Source organism: Paramisgurnus dabryanus, chromosome 9 (assembly GCF_030506205.2).
Source record: "Paramisgurnus dabryanus chromosome 9, PD_genome_1.1, whole genome shotgun sequence".
NCBI classification, from domain to species: domain Eukaryota; kingdom Metazoa; phylum Chordata; class Actinopteri; order Cypriniformes; family Cobitidae; genus Paramisgurnus; species Paramisgurnus dabryanus.
In genome coordinates this window covers 30,409,796-30,427,013 of record NC_133345.1, presented here as the reverse complement: position 1 = coordinate 30,427,013, position 17,218 = coordinate 30,409,796, and the positions used below count along the sequence as shown (strand labels likewise).

Genomic DNA, 17,218 nt, shown 5'->3' with positions numbered 1-17,218 from the left:
GTTAAATATTGTTTGTTAAGATCTGTGAGAAAACGGTCCTCAAGCGAATTCTGAAGGAGCTGTGGAAAATAGTGCTCAACACCATCGAACGACAGATTGTTCTTCCTCCCTTCTCAGATCAGACAGTAAGTGTCTCTCTCTCTTCTCTTTTAAATAAGGGCAAGAACATCCAGCTGTGTACTCAACAGTTTCTGTGTTAAATACAGTTAATCTATGCAGTCTGTGGCGTTTCATTAATGGCTCGTTAGAAAGCTTCAACCCAGTCAATTAGACCTTACCTGGTTGCCATAGTGACAGCTGGCTGTCTTCCCTCTCCAAATCTCCATCACTTTCTCAAAGCTCATGGTGGACTGAAGAGAACCGAGAATAAACCCCACACACTTTGTCTCATAGCTCATCCCACAGAGTGCATGCTACAGATATAAATAATAAATCAAATCACCTGACTTGTTTTCCAAGTTGAATGTTTATTTGGACCCGGGCTGTATCTATACTGTTGCAAACTAGTAACCAGACTGAGCTCCACTTAAAATAGCAAAGCAGCCATTTGGGCTAGTTTTGTATGGGTAACCAGCACTCACATTCTCTTATCATGAAGATTTTCCCATTGAAGATCATGCAATTATAGTGTTTAAGAATGTGCAAGTTATATTTATGCTATGCATCTCTTTTCTCCTCCTTATCGTGAAATGAATGTGTAATTTGAATCATGACTGAAGTTTGGCTCTCAGTGCACATTAACATCACGATTGCTGTTTACCAATAAAGAGACGCAGCAGGTGCTCACAACATGAATACGCCAACTGAATACTCACGCTCTTCTACAGCACTTCAAACAGAAAAACACAAGACAGTCTGAGATGGTTTAATGCTGGAGGATTTTTCACATTCAAAGCAGTCTGAAGCTACAGTAACATTTCATCTGATCGTCGTGACAGAATTCAGCAAAACATGTAGGAAAGGAAAGCAACGTTATTGCAGGTATCACCTGGCACGAGATCACATCAACCCGCTATACAAATATGATTTTCTAGTCAGATCTAATGTATGGTTTTCCTTTATCACACAATTCACTGACAAAACATCATAGACTCCCATACGCCAAAAAATAAATGTCTTTGGCCAAAAAAATTTTTTAATTATATGCAAGAAACATTTTGTAAAAAGTAAAACTTAAATAAATATATTTTTTGAATTTGAAAATATATATAGTTTTAACCTTCATGTATTACCGAGCCATTAAGGTGACATTGGAGTAAAACGAATCCAAAGTTTAGTTTTATGTGCTCACGTGAAACTTTCATGTGCTCACGCGAAACCTTCATGTGCAGAATTTTTTTTAAGTTTAGTTTTGCGTGCTCATGTGAAACTTTCGCGGGCTCACGTGAATCTTTCGCGTGCTCACGTGAAACTTTCCCGAGCACGCAAAAGTTTCACGTGAGCACGCGAAAGTTTCACGTGTGCAAGCGAAACTAAACTTTATTTAATTTTTGCTCCATGTCCCCTTAGGGGCTCCGTAATATATGAACATACATTTCAAAATGTGTTTTAAGGGCAACAAATACATTTCTAATTTTACAACCCATATGGCAAAAATATTTTTTTTTCCTGGCCAAAATATAAAAGTTTGTATAAAATGTAAACATTTTAAGTATAAAATGTATAAGGTTGTATAATATTTAAAATTATAAGTATATTTTTGCAGTTGAAAATATTTTTAAAAATGTTATGTTTATAGGTTTGTAACATACAAAGTGTTTCTTCCAATGTGACGTGAATTAAATTCTTATTAAAATATATAAAAAAATTTAAATACATTTCAAAATATACAAAAAATGGCCAAAAAATATTGGTAAAAAATATATTTCAGTGCATATATTTTTTTGGCCATTTTTAGTATATGTTGAAATACAGTATATCTAAATTTGGACATAAATGTGTGTTGGCAGTGTGTGAACACAACCACACTATAAAAAAAATTTGGTTTTGCAAGTCAATTCAACGACTATTTTAAGTTTTGACTTCTTATAAGTTGACATAATAATAACAGTAAAAACTAATTAAAATTGTTTAACTTAATTTGTTAAGTTAAAGTAACAAAGATTACAGTGTAGAATGAAAAAAATCCACCCACTTTTGTATCCTCCAAAAGCAGTATCATTAGACATGCTGTTTTTCTTGTTAATGTGATGTCACACTGATAAAGCCCCGCCCACAGCCACTAACTGACTGGTTAATTTCACCCAAAAGCTCCTACCCAAATAGGGGCATTTTGAACTTGGTTTAACAAATTAACTGTGGGGTTATTTAAGCTAAAACTTAACAGACACATTCAAGGCACACCCGAGACCTGCATCTTGTAAAAATTTACATAATAGGTGCCCTTTAAAACTACATTGATGCCAAAGCCATGCCCTAAAGTTTATTTTGACAAACCTTTCTTTTTACTAATGTTTTATTTACAAACTCTAGACAAAAAAACAGGACACACACACATGTATTACTTATTATACTAAGAGCAACACATTTTCAAGGTAATGCTTTCATCTATAAACAAGTCTATTAACATCACATCACATTAATATTTAATAAACGCTGTCATCTGTAAGCACTTATGTTTGATGATCTCTTTAAAGTCAATCATTTGAAAAAATCTCACGTGTGTGCGATCGAGGGCCCTGCGTTTGTCATTGTGAGGAGCTTGTGTCCTGATAGACAAACAAACAGAAAGAGACTCACAAATGCGCTTCAGTGAGCTTGCAGATCATTCACCCATTCATCACCCTCAGGACCCATTACCCAGAATCCATCAGCAGCCGATACAGAGAGCAAAACACAGAGCAGCTTTACCACAGTTTAATCACAAACATCACAGACGACAGACCTGTCACCAGCACATCATACTGAAGGATAGTGTGAGAGAAATGTAGGGGAGAGTGGGGCACAACCTAACGCTTTCTGGTTTTGGCTCAATCATTCAAAAAAATGTTTGATTCATTATATTTTTACACAAGCAACACACACATCTCTGACTGCTACACATGAACATTTGAAGTTTGTTTCTAGTACTTACCATTCTTGGACAATTACACCAAACGTGACAGAAGTGCAAACGTTACAACTTACCCCATAGGTGGGGTTAATTGTAACAGGCAGGGGGTTAGTTGTAACACTTGCTAAAAATTAAGTTTGCAGGCTATTTCAATACTATTTTGTGTATATACTTGCAGTGGATATAAATCTGTCTATAATAGACTTATAAACCGAAAAAAAAACATATGATGAAAAATGTAATTACGTGCCACCAAAAATAACAAATGAGTTTAATCAGAAGTCACGTGTTTTCCGCGAAAGCCGTTTGTTTATGTTGTTACTGCTGTCTATGTGTGTTTTTTTATCTGTAAGTCTGTTTGAATCCATGACCTTATGCGCTGGTAACGCAATGCTTTACCACTGAGATTTTACAATTAATTCTGCTCATCTAACAGCAATGCTTTTCCAGTCTCATGAAAGATTCATTCATGAATTCTCTACGAGTAACACATTACAATGCTTTAATCATACTGTACTTCAAACAGTCCTGCTGGTTATTTGAATTCATTGAAGGTGAGCGGTACTCTCTGGAGTGAGAGAGCAGCAGTATTTTGGCATTTTTTTAGACAAAAAACATATTATTAAAGCCAGAATCCGGACACACTGTGCCGGCCTGCAGAGATAAAGTTACAATATTGTGATTCACTGAGCGAATGTTTCAGTCTCTGTGGGAACCATGATGATTATTCATCTGTAGTGCAATTCAGCACAGTGTGTGAGAACATTACACATACAACACACAACACAAACACACATACAATTCACTTTAACCTTGGGCCAGGTAAAACTCCAGAGGTCAACTGTGTGTTTGATGGTATAATGTAGTAAACTTAGTTATGACTACTACACTGTCAGTGTCACTGGGGCAGTATCCTTAGAAAAAAGTACACCCTAGCATCTAAAGAGTGCATATAAGTACATCAGAGCTACAAAATTGGTACCAAAGAGTGCATATTAATACCTCAAATGTACACCTGGACAGTGTGGACCACAAAACCAGTCATAAGGGTCAATTTTATGGATAGTATGGGACACACTAAAAAATTTAATTCGATGCTGCACAAAAACTAAAAATTCTTCAAAGGCAATGTTTTAATCCATTGACAAGCCCAAGACTGTGAAAAAGGTTAAAAAAAATCCAGTCCACAATCACTTTTTATATTGAAAATCAGTAATTTTGTGTGTGTGTGTTTTCATCAAATCAGTGACAGCACTTATGAACTTGGCAATTAAAGAGTTAAAATCATGGAAATTTTGTAAGCATTTGGTCGTTTTGGTCAGTACTGCGGGTGATTAAGAGATTAATAGAATTTTAAAAAAAAAATATTCATCTGATTTTTACAGCGGTTTTATTTAGTAGTAAATTTGCCCACGGTATATTGTTGAGTTTTTGAAAAATTTCAAAGCATTTTCTCAAAATATGTGTCAATATAAGATTTGTCACCAAAAATCATTCCATTTGCTGAAACACAGAGAAAGTTGTGGCCAAATTAAGACATAAAAAACAAAAATGACCAAAAATGGCCCCAACAACCCATAAGGGTTAAAAATCTGGAATCTGAAGCTGCAAAAAACAAAATATTGAAAAAAAATAGCCTTTAAAGTTGTTAAAATAAAGTCCTTTGCAAAACATATTTCTTATAATAAATACATTTTTCATATATCTACGGTAGGAAATTATAGTCCCACTGTGGGAAAAAGCAGTTTTTTGTTGTTTATATATCTATATGATGTTTTTAATATGTTTTAAGACACGCCATGGGCAAATTCATTAAAGGCATGATCTCTGAAAGCCAATGTTGATATTTGAAATCACCTAAACAAACACGCCTGGAGTCTGGACCTTCATTTGATAGACCACACATACCCAACCCAGGCAACGATGTCGATTAGTAGACATGCCCCTTACTGTTGATTGGCTACAAGTGTGTTTTGGTACTCGTCCTGACTAAAAAATCATGCACACCGCCTTTAACGCCATTTAGGGTTCCGCCATTTAGTTCCACTGGACACGTCCAGAACATGTTATCGGGTTCATTCTCCGGAAGTCGCGTTGGCCGACCGCATACGTCATCAAGGTTTAATATTTCGGGTTTAATTTCAGAAAAGCAACCGTTACATTTCAAGGTAAGAATGAAACTACAATGGTTGTATGTCTTAAAAGAAATAAATCTCAATCTTCAAAAACTGAAATGTGAGAACTCGATGACATATACGGTCAAGCAACGCGACTTCCGGAGAACAAACCCGAAAACATGTTCGGGATGTGTCCGGCGGAACTGGCACGAATGGCCACCCTAAGGCCATTGCTGAGTATTTTCTCCATACATTTTGTGACAGTCACATTTCTGTGATTTAAAATCACCTTGGTTTCCATCGTCACAAACATATAACGTATGTGAAACATTTGTGTGAAATCGAACTTCGCAGTTATGTGTCTGAAACCGAATGTAGCATTTATTTACATTTATATCTATGGTCCAAGGTGGTGCGAAAGAGTCGGGGACTAATTTGCATATTTATAGATCCGCGTATACTAAAGGCAAGGGTGTAGCAAGCTGTTTTTAAGCATGAAGATATCACTGTGACTGGTAAAACTTTTATATACGATATTATGATGCTCAAAGATGCATTTTAAATGATACAATTCTTGACTACAGGGAGACTACAGGGATATCTTCATGAAACATGATCTTTACTTAATATCTTTATGATTTTTTTGGGCAAAAATGTTATATTTTTGACCCATACCATTCTTGACTTTGAATATTAAAATACAAGTATTTATTACATACACCTAAAACAAGATTTTTAAAACCTCTACTGCAAACTTTACTTCCCAATTTAAGAAGGACAATAAAAACAGGTGGTAAAACCCAGTCTCGATCTCCTCTCTGCATGTAAATGCAAACACACAGAGACACTGAGATTTATAATGAGAAGCTAAAGGCGATGTTCAAATGAGTTATCGGGTTGCAGGTGGGTGACCCTCAGGCTTTACACATCTGCATTCATTACTAATTGAATCAAGCTGTTCTTCTTATAAACCAGCTGTTGTTGTAAAGACAATTACAGGTTTGACCGAGTAGAAAATGTCCAGAATATTCTTTACATTGATTCATAGGAGCATCTGTCAAATAGACCAATAAAAACAAGATTAAGCTGTCTGAGATGAATATGATGATCATTTTACATCACATTCCAGACAGATGATTCAAAGCTCATCAACCCCTAACACCTGTGAACTGTAATGATATGAATTTATCACAGGTCTTTCTCTCAAGTGTAGTGTATTTCAGAAAGACAGATAAATAAATGTACATTTCAGATGATAAAATGTTTCAGATTTTTTTTATAGAAGCAGCCTTTGGGACACCCTTTAAAAAGGTCTTAATTTGTACCATTTAGGTGCTAGTTTGTACCTTGGATGTACTAATATGCACCCTTTATAGATACAGACGTGTAGTTTTTAAAAGGGAAATTTTTTGTACCTTTTTTCTGACAGTGCATCGGCTTTTGCATACAAAAACAAAGTTTAGAATGTTATTAAATAAGATGATTATGGGTGTAAAGAGACATGAATATATATATTTGTAACATTAACTCATTCCCCGCCAACCATTTTTTAAAAAGTTCCCCACCAGCATTTTTTGTGATTTTCACAAAAGTTTCAAAAAATGCCTTCCAGGAAAAAAATCTATATATAAACATACAAATAAAAAAGAACAGACCATCTGCTTTCAATCAAACAAACAATAAAACAAACAGTTTGGGAAAAAATTTTCATCATTATTTGTTCTCTTTTTATAACCTAAATATCGGTAGGTTTCTTAAAAAAAATTAGAGCAAAAATCTGAAATGATTGCATTTTTTTAAAATCATTTTGTTACGGTGATCAAAACAAGTTTAGAATTTTATTAAATTAGTTTTTTTCTTCAGTTTTTTATAAATTGGGTAAGAGCGCCATCTAGGGGAAGCGTCATTGGCAGGGAAATGTTGGCTGTTTCTCAATATGAGTTCTTCAGCGATCTTGCGTCCTCGTTTTTTCCCTCGAAACTTCATAATTCGAAGTCGAAGTTCAATTCCAATTCTCAAGAACGCAAGTACAGAGGACCCATGAAAATAGCCGGATGTGTTCTTGATATCAAGGATGCATCGAGTGCAGACTTGCGCACTGAAATCCCTTTACACCCCGGAAGTCATTGCGGCAAAACAATGGCAGAGGAAGGAAGTGCTACGCACAACTTTAAGTTGTAAACATTTTAAGTATTACATACATAAAAAACACAAATTGGATATTTAAATGTATGTTTTATTGGCATTGAACAACTAATCTTAATTGAGTTTCTTATTTTAGATTATATTATTATTTCCTGACAAGGTATCTATTTACGTATTTGCCATTACAAAATGACATCATAAAAAATTATGTTCATAATAATGCACATCTTATGTTCGCCTGGCAAGACCGATGTCCACAAAAACGCAAGTCCGTTCTTTACGTTCTTGGAATTGAGAAACAGCCGTTTTCTCTTAATAATAACTCGTCAATGGCGAGGAAAGAGTTAAAGGAGGGGTTGCCGGTATTTTATGCATTCTGACTTATTAACACAGTTATTATTAAAGCGTTTTATTCATCATGCTTAGCGAAGGCTAAGTGTTATAAAAGCAGTTGAGCGTGTAACTGTTACGACCTCTTATTCCTTTTATGGGCACTTCCTCTGGAAAAGCCCGCCCACATGTCAATCAGAGTGAGAGCGGGAATGCTCATCATTAGGACTGCTCTTTGAGTAAAAGTCACAAGCAACACTGCACGCGACAACTTTGTTAAAAATCAAGAATCAACAATGGCACAACAAAAGAAGTGTGTGTTTTTGGAAGTAAAGAGAAGAAAACCTTATTCAGCTTTCCAAGTAACCCTGTCTTAAGACAACAGTGGATGCAGTTTATTTTTTTCATTGGACAGCAAGGTAATTGCGAATGGGTTTATATTTGTTACTTGCATTTCAGAGACGATTGCTTTACAAACAAGGCCCAGTTCGATGCCGGATTTGTGAATCGATTTCAATTGAGTGATGGAGCGATCCCAACGTTAGAACACCCCGATAAGGAGTCAGAACCACAGGTGGTAAGTAAATCAAAATCTAATCTTAAATGTTATGTTTGCAATCGGCGCATAAGTGCATTTGATGTAAACAACATAAACATATAGCTGAGCTGTACTCGTAACTCTTTATCTCCTCCCATCGTAAGCTTCCAAGAGTTTTTCCGAAATAAACGGAAAGGCTGTTCTGTCTTTTATAAATCTGATAACAGGAAAGACTCTTTGGACATAAAGTATGAAATATGAAATACTACTCTATGTGTACCCAAGATTAACATGAGATTTGTCAGAAACGGTGTGTGTTATGTGATCTATTTGGTTTTACAGAAAAGCATTGTTTATGTCAGAGACCTCATTAACTGTAATACTACATTTAATTTTGATATTATAGAATCATTTTGGTAAGATGATGAACGTGAACCTGAGTCTGCACAGACTGCTGACAAATCAAAGACCCTTAGAAATAAATCCCATCATAACCTGATGATCCATCAGCAATATAAACCTCCAGACAGTTTAACTCAGGGCTTTGTCAAAAGATTGTTCAAAGTGAAAAACAATTCACAAGAAATGAAATGAATCAAAAAAGTCACTTCAGATTATTGGTGCGTTACAGGTTATGTTTCACAGCAACTGAACCATATTCTGTGTGATGAGTTAAAACTAAAGAAACCATCTCAGACATTCATGAAAATATACACAACTCATCACAATTCATTCCTGAGGATGTCTTACCTACAGGCCTCACCAAAAATTCCTTGAACGCCACTTCCTTGGTCTTATAATTTCAAAATGTATGTTTTACAGCTTTCAATTCACATGCATCCTCTGCATCTTGGTGTACTAGTAACAGTTAACAAAATGACTACACAAAAAAGCATTGGGACAACCCAAATCGTTGGGTTCCAACACTGTAGGCGACTTCAGGCTGGTTCTGCCCCGGAGCAGCTGACTTCGGCACGAATCTGGTGCAGATCCGGCCCAGTGTCTATGCTGGGTTGTTTAACTTATTGTTGAATGTAATATAAATATTTTCTGGATAAAGTTAACCTAACGGTTGGGTTTGTCCCTTTTTGATCCAACACTGGGTTGAAAATAAGCCATCATTTTTAGAGTTGATATTCACATATAGGGCCCTATCTTGCACCCAGCGGAATTGACTTTGTCAGTGACGCATGTATCATTCGTATTTTGCACCAGCGCACAGCGGGTTTTTCCCTCCACAGACGCACGTCGGCAAACTAGGGAATGAACTTGCGCTCCCTGGGCGGTTCAGCGCAAAAAAGGAGGCGTGTTGCGGCGCAAACCATCCCTGATGATATTTTGCAGTTTCAAAAAACAATTGCGCCACTGACCAAAAAAAAACAGGTCTAAAGTCAGTGGTGTGTTGCGCGTTGTTCATTATGCTATTTTAAGGGCACATGCTTGACCATAATGTATAGCGTGCACAACGCGCACACACTTTGCTTATCTAATCTACACAGATGCAACAGTTATTTTTGCAAATCATAAATTGTTACAATAAAAAATATTAACACATGAGATAAGGGAAATCATTGTGGTGAGCATTGTGGTGATAGTTTTTATTTATTGTGTGGCAGCGTTAAAAAATTATCATGCAAATAACGATTAAAGTATTTTCATATTTGTTGTGTGTCTGTATTACGTTTATTTTATGTAAATAATAATTAAAATGTTTTCATAAGAAACCTTAATGTATATGAACTTGATTTGTAAGTGTACTTTGGGGTTGGACCTTGCTTGCGTTTCTTGGGTCCGATTTCAAAGCCCCCAAACCCTGTCAGCGGTGAGGGTGGATGCAGCGATGTCCTCTGCTGGCGTCAGGTCCTGTGTAGAGGCAGATCCACCTACCGTTACACGGCGTGGCCGATTTATGCTGGCAAGCTCCCCCGTCTCCTGACATCATTGTAGCGCAACGATGGGGATGCGAGCTGATGAGACTGTGGCTATTTCCTCTCACGCCTGTTTAACCTACGCTGATTTGGGCGGGTTTCTCCCATCCCCAAACAAAACAACTTCTCTGTCTTTGACTGCTCTTACAAGAACATCGGTCTCCTCGGCTGTGAACCGCTCCTGGCATGCGCCTGGTAAATCCGTCATAATAATACCAACCCGCCATGAAACTTGCGCCCTTGCGTTTAAAGGGAATGTTGGATAGCATTCTGATTGGTTTATTTGACGTTACGCCCAAACCACACCTATGAATAATGAACCTACTTCAGACCAACCCCTTATTGATTTGGGCCTGGCGCAAGAGTTATTTCTCCTGCCGGGAAAATAGCAACACCGCCCAAGATCCGCCCACAAAGTCACTTGCGCGTTGCGCTTCACACTTGCGTTTCAGATCGTTAAAATAGGGCCCTTAAAGTCTTATGGTTGTATTCATAAAGTTGTATCCCATCTGCCAAAATTTTTGATGACGTCATTCCCTGATGAGGACCCCATGACGCATTTTTGTCCAATCACTTTCTATTTAGCCATTAACAAAGCTGTGATTTAAACTGAAGGCTACAGGCTGTTATAAAATACGAAATGTTTAATCTTTTCTGCTGCTTGTTTCAATAGGAAATATGTCAACACAGGAGCAAATTACATTCATCAGACCTTTCAATGGGGTCATAAGAGCTTAAAACATTCATATTTGTTAAAGAATGACCAAAGGCTGTGTATTATTACATCAACACACCATATTATTAATGCACATTACTAATCTCATTGCACGTATCAGTTGACGACTTAATTGTTCCAATGTCACCATTTGAAGTCACCAATCCTTTTTAACCTTTCTCCCTGGCTACATTAACTTGAAACTGGTGGATTTTAAGAAGTCATAAAATGATTTCTTCACTCATCTCGGGTTACCAACTACTCAACAGTGGATCCGGTCTGTAGCATTTAGCGGCTCAATTAGGCCATGATTTCCCAAAATGACTTGCTCAGCAGCTACAGTATATTATTTGTGTGTGTATGTAGACTGGGACAGAGACAAAAATAAACATTTAGGTGATGTCACATGTAGTACTCGAGACCGGTCTTGGTTTTGTCTCAGTCTTGACTCTCTTTCGTCTCTGTCTCGTCTTTGTCTCAGACTTAGTGGTCTCTGGATTTTATTTTAAGACTAGTCAAAACCACAACTGTGGGAATCGCTGGTGCATGTGTTAAAGGGGCGGTGAATTTGTCGATTTTATTGTTTTATACTGTTGCCTGATGTCTACTTCTGATGTCCGCGTGGTTTATACATTCAAAAACATCAAAAACAATAAGTAATAGGCTATTTTGTAACATATATAAGTGGCTGTCTGGAGAAATGGTTCGTTTGAAGGGGCGGGCCGCATTGAAGACCTGGACGTAAACACCCACTGCTATGATTGGACGGCTTCATTCCCCGTCATTACATGTGGGGAAATGTTTTAAAAACATTAATGTGATAAAAATAGCAGCCGAACACAAATATGTTTGAGCCACAAAAGATTCTGGGTGCTAAATATGATATACATAAATGACAATACTAAAGTAGAAACAAAACTCGACGTGACTAAATTACCGTATACAACACAGTAAGCGCGCATCAGAATCTAAACTGCGGCTAATAAATCCTTATCAATAACTTTGTATAATTCGATTTTGCTTGTGAGGTTGCTTTTACATTCACGTAATGTTAAATACCACAGTTATATGATAAAAAATAAGCTTTGTTGAGTGTTTGACCTTTCAAACGTAACTCGCCTAAATTACCGTATACAACACAGTAAACGGGCATCAGAATCTAAACTGCGGCTGATAAATCCTTCTTTATAAATAACACTGTATATTTCTACCGTTAAATTACAGTCGTGTTGTTAAGTGGTGTATCTTTATTAATCGTTTAATGTTTTTAGTACATTAAAACAGTCAAACATACGTGTTTAGACACGGATGTTACAACAGACATATCAAGCGATCTCTTCTAACAAAGCAATAGTGAAACGCAGTAACTTAAATAAAGTAAAATGTCTTACTGTGTATAATGCTGTGTCATTGTTGTCAGATCCAATATAAGTGGTGCTTTTAATCACAGTCTCTCTGCAAATCCAGCATCGACTTCTTTCCAAATAAATCCGTGTACACAAAGTTAACAAACACTCCCCACACGAGCTGGAACTTCTTAAAAAGCAAACTTTTTCCAGGCATTTAATGTTATGTTCCAAGCCTCCGAATTAAAGTATTTAGCTTCTGTGTTGTTCCCACGCGGTTCTTCCACAACCGAAAATGCGTTTCCAGTCTATCATAACAGATCACCGCGTCAAAATAAAAGTCTCTCAGAAAAAATGTATTTAAAAGTCATTTTGGTTACATTTGTCAATCTTTAAAGACATAATTACTTGTTGAGACACACGTGTGTCACGCGAAGCTGTGGGCGGGACTTCAAAAGTGGTCCTTGTATTTGGCTATGGGGCGGTGCTTCAATTCTACTTTGACGTCATAGATTTCCGAATTCCACACTGGCTTGTTTTACTGGCTTGGTGCCAAAAACTGTTATATTTCAGTAGCACGGACGTTTTCAGTTCTGAAACTTGCAGGATGTTCATTTAAGTATGATGACCTCTTATATAACAAATTATCAAGTTAAAATTGAGTATTTGATTCACCGCTCCTTTAACATCATTTATGTGATTGCATAAAAACTTCTGGTTTAAAAGCAATCATTGACTTATTTCTTATTTGATTTTTTTCATTACTGTTGTGCCGGTAGGGGATGAATGGGGGATAGTCCAAAAAGAAATCTGTCAACAAATTTAATACAAAGGTCCACACATCCAAGATGTAATTCCATCCATTTTATGATGTCTTGGTCTTGTCTCGGTCTCAACACCCTCTGGTTTTGGTATTGTCTTGGTCTCGGTTTAGGTGGTCTCGAACACTGGGGGAGAGAGAGAGAGAGAGAGAGAGAGAAAGAGAAGTGGGTCATCCAGCCTACAGAGACTGTATCATTCACTGATGTGGAAAATACACACAAATGCGCATACACATGCCCACACACAATTTAACATAAACACAAATGCACACACACACAGTCATGCAACAGTAACCTCAAGCTCACATTACACTTTCAGTGTCTGAATGTTCACTGGTTTTCTATTTGTTGTGTTACCAAGCGTTGTCATTTCTGTCTGTGGCGTCAGGTGTGTGAATGTAAACTTTTGATGTTTTGAGACCACAACACAAACATCACATGTACTCAAGATTCACCTCACAAACAAGCAAACCTGTAGTCAATAGCAATGCTTGTGGTGAACAAAAGAAAGATTTATTTTATAGCTGTTCCATCTTCTTTTCTGGCAGACGTACATTTTCATTCATTTGTAAATTAAACAGTTTGAGCTGAAATAATTGCAGATGTTTAAGTAATATCAATACAACTGCTATGTGAACACACACTGCAAAAAAATTACTTTCTTTAATTAAGATGTTTTTTCTTGATGAACAAAATGCCCTAGGAAATAAGTCTAGTTTTTAGACAAAAAATATAAAATTTAAGCAAATTTGTGCTTAAAACAAGCAAAAAAAAAAAACATATTTGTTTTGCTTGTTTTAAGCACTTATTTACTTAAAGTTTATATTTTTTGCATAAAAACCTAGACTTATTTTCCCAGGTCATTTTGCTACGGAGCTCCTAAGGGGACATGGAGCAAAAATTTAATAAAGTTTAGTTTCATGTGCTCACGCAAAACCTTCATGTGCAGAATTTTTAAAAAAAAGTTTAGTTTCGCGTGCTCACGTGAAGCTATCGCGCGAGCACATGAAACTATCGCGTGCTCACCTGAAACTATCAGTGTTGTAATGTAACGAAGTAAAAATACTTCGTTACTGTACTTAAGTAGAAATTTCACGTATCTGTACTTTACTTCGCTATTTAAATTTATGTCAACTTTCACTTTTACTCCACTACATTTTCTAGATAAAATGTATACTTTTACTCCGATATATTTCCACTAAGCATATTCGTTACTCGTTACTACAAAATAAAATCAGAAGAAATGTGTGAGACCTCAATAAGGGAGGTTTTGGCGAATCAGTGCTTCTAGATCAGTGGTTTTCAAACCCTGGGTCGCGACCCTCTGGTGGGTCGTGGAAATAAAAAACTGGGTCGCCAGAAAGATTTCAAAAAAATGTAACTAAAATAATTTATTCAATTTTATTATAAAAACTATAATAATTACAACACACTTGAATAAAAGCACAGTAAAAAATATCTTTTAAATACACAAAATAAAAAAATACTCCACCTCTGTGTCACATGACCCATGTGCTTGCGCAGCTTACTGTATTTAATTGTGCGCGGGGTCACAGCCATTTTTTAAATGATGCAAGGGGAAATAAAAACTCCTAAATAAAAATAAAAATGTGTTTGGTCTGATTTAAAAATATATATATTTTAAAGGTATTTGATTGGTTTGTCGATAGTGAGCGCGGAAATGTTTAGTTGTTTGCTAAGCATAGCGCCAACGTTAAGACACGGTTGAGTTTTGCAGTAAGACTGACACGTTATGGTTCTGCTGTTATCTTTGAACTATTTTCGCTGCTGAAACAACAAAAACAGTAAACATTGCGTCTAAAATGTAAGTGACTAAATATTAATTACTTGTTTAGTGAACTGTCTTATGAAATCTGTAAATTTTCAACCGTGATGTGATGCTGCTTAACTGTATCATGTTATTAAAAACTCCACATTTTTACCGCAGTATGTTTAACCCACTTTGTTAACACACTGTTAGCTCACTTTGTTTTTGCTGCGCTTATTTGTTTAACTTAGCGTTATTACATTATGCACTTTCGGTTGCCATTCAGACTAAAGGATGCAGAATCATGATCGTGTTTTGGTGATTGTTATTTGTGTTTTAATCTTGTCCCTGATAAGCGGACAAGTGTTGATGTAGGGCTCTGCGACGTGTTTTTAAAGTGCTTCAGTATAGGCTAGGTCCAACCTTTATGACTCCTCCGTTGTGTTGCGTATGTCAACTTCTTCCTCGTTTTTTGCCCATTTTCATAATTAATGATATTATGAATTGCAGTGAGGTTGATCTCATTTGTGTCCCCTGAAAAAATGAAAGTCCCATCCGTGAATTTGTGTCTGGCGTCGGGTCTGCTCATTAGGTAAGTTATATGTACATACAGATGCCCGCGTGCACGTTTCACCGGGCTCACTTCACTCTGACGGCTTTCGGCCCCGCCCTGCAGCATGCTACTAAGAGGGGGGGTAGAGAGTGGGTCGCATAATTTTAATTTTTTTAAATTAGGGTTGCTCCTAAAAAAGTTTGAAAACCACTGTTCTAGATTGCATTACGCACACTGCGCACACTCGCTGCGTCCCAAAGTAGTGCTTTTCGCCTACTATATAGTATGGAAGTATGCGGTTTGGGACGCAGCGTCTATTTCACGCACACTCTATTTTAGCATAGTGTTGCCAAAGGAGGATGAAGCACAACTGAAACCGCAATGAAAGCACCTACTGGTGCACCTCCCGTTATCGTAATCGACCACCCCGACGATGAACAGGGTGCGAAAGCTAACGTTATACACCCGTGGCCGTATTTGTAAGAATTTTTTTTGTACATTGGAATTAAAGATTCCCGATTACCGAATAAAGTGCCTCTTATGCCTACCGAAAATCACTTACATTTTGTCATTTAAAAACTCCCCGTCCAACCTGAAGAATCACATCAAGGTAAGTAAAAATAAGTAAAGCCACAATGTCAATGTGATTCAACATTAGTTATCATAAGCCGTATCAGATAATTATCTGTCTAATGTGATGGCGAGGCGCACATGTTTAATAAATGTCAACGTTAACGTTACACCGCTGATTTTCCCATGGATTTATTTAATTCACAGAGAACTCTCAACTGAAACACGCTTAACTGTTTATGGTAACATTATAGCATAACTGCCGGCCGAATATTCCCTCCGGTAGGCTAATGTTAGATTGAGAAATATTTTTTAAAAACTGCTATGTTAATAAGTGACAGGTTAGAAAGAAAGTGTTAAGGACTGTATTCACGTCTTCAAAAGCATACGTTTGGTCAAACTTGAGATTTCCTATTATGTTAATTAACTCAAAACTCAGTGGTTATAGGATAATGTTGTGCAAATGTCATACATTGTGAATGTACACTTGCATTGTTGATCAAAGTCACAGTGCTTTCATTGCCACACAACAAGTTGGCATTTTTTTCTTAGTAGAGCAGCTAACTTAAAGGGACACTCCACTTTTTTCAAAAATATGCTCATGTTTTGAAAGAAATAAGTTATTATTTATTTTTCATTTTTACCTGAAGTTCATACAAAAGTGAAATTTCTGCTTTTTTATTTGATGTCATCTCTAAAAATATGCTGTTTGCTCTTTGTACTTAAGAGAATTGTGCCTGAAAAGTCCTGGAAAAAACAGATTTTGATTTGATGATTGAGATTAAGAAGATAATGGGAACCCTGAATATGCTTTACTATAAGAAAGCCACAATAAAGTTCACAATCAAAGTTCTAACCGTTTGCTTTAAAAAAAAAAAAACTTTTTACTTTGACTTCAAATACTTAAGTACATTAAATATCAGAAAATTACTTTTGATACTTAAGTACAGTATATATCAGATACTTTAAGACTTTTACTTGAGTAATATTTTAAAAGATAACTTTCACTTCTACCAAAGTCTTTTTCTAGTACAATACTTGTACTTTTACTCAAGTATTGCTTTCTAGTACTTTATACAACACTGGAAACTATCGCACGTGAAAGCGAAAGTTTCACGTGCCCGCGCGATAGTTTCACGTGAGCACGCGAAACTAAACTTTAGATTTTTTTACTCCAATGTCACCTTAGGGGCTCGGTATTTTGCTCATCAAGAAAATACATCTTCATTTAAGAATTTTTAGATATTTTTACTGAAAAAAAGACAAAGATACTAAGTAAGAAAGAAATTTTTCGCAGTGCAGCAATGATTATTGCAAAAAATTATTTTCAAGAAA

At 36.4% G+C, this 17,218-nt stretch overlaps 1 protein-coding gene across 1 annotated transcript in view; it reads left to right on the top strand.

Moving 5' to 3' along the window:
- hcnl1 (hyperpolarization activated cyclic nucleotide-gated potassium channel-like 1) overlaps positions 1-17,218 on the top strand; it is a 75,601-nt gene continuing 58,383 nt past the window's right edge. Inside the window, exons 1-2 of the mRNA XM_065282733.1 lie at positions 1-125; positions 8,104-8,221. The gene's annotated coding sequence lies outside the window, so the exon portion shown is untranslated. The remainder of the gene's footprint in view (positions 126-8,103; positions 8,222-17,218) is intronic.